We start from the raw sequence: 527 nt of genomic DNA, 5'->3' as shown, positions 1-527 counted from the left end.
TTTTATTGATTTTTTTTTTTTCTTTTTTTTGGTGGAACCGGGGATTGAACTCAGACCCTGGCGTTTGCCAGGGAAGCACTTATTCCACTGAGGCATCTCCTTGGCCCCCCTGCATTTAAATCTTTAAAGAATTTATTATAATAAGAGACACATTCTTATCAATTCTCAAAATACAATATTCCCTCCTGCTTCCTATTGTTCTTGCAGCTTCCTAAAGTAGTTCTGGAAGATCTCTTTCATGTCGTTAGCGACACTTTTGTGGCTGCCTCCACATTCTTTATAGTCAAAACAGTGGCCTTTCATTGTCATTTTGACTTTTGGGAAAAGCTAGAAGTTGTATGATGCCAGCTTCAATGAACAAGGTGGATGAAGACACACTGTAGTGTTTTTACTCACTGCCTTTCCATTGGATGGAACTCAGCAGTAGTGTTCACCATGGTTTTGATAACACCCTTAAAGACACTGATCACAGAGGGCTCTGAAGTATTGCTGTGTAATCTTTTCCTTTTTTCTTTTCTTTTTTTTTT

General features: G+C 38.3%; 1 pseudogene; it reads left to right on the top strand.

Annotated features, from left to right (window-relative positions):
* LOC101567694 overlaps positions 1-527 on the top strand; it is a 4,882-nt pseudogene that overhangs the window by 2,013 nt on the left and 2,342 nt on the right.

Source organism: Octodon degus, unplaced genomic scaffold (genome assembly GCF_000260255.1).
Source record: "Octodon degus isolate 3935 unplaced genomic scaffold, OctDeg1.0 scaffold00015, whole genome shotgun sequence".
Taxonomy (NCBI): Eukaryota; Metazoa; Chordata; class Mammalia; order Rodentia; family Octodontidae; genus Octodon; species Octodon degus.
Note: the sequence above shows the minus strand (reverse complement) of the source record. Positions and strands in the feature narration are given on the sequence as shown.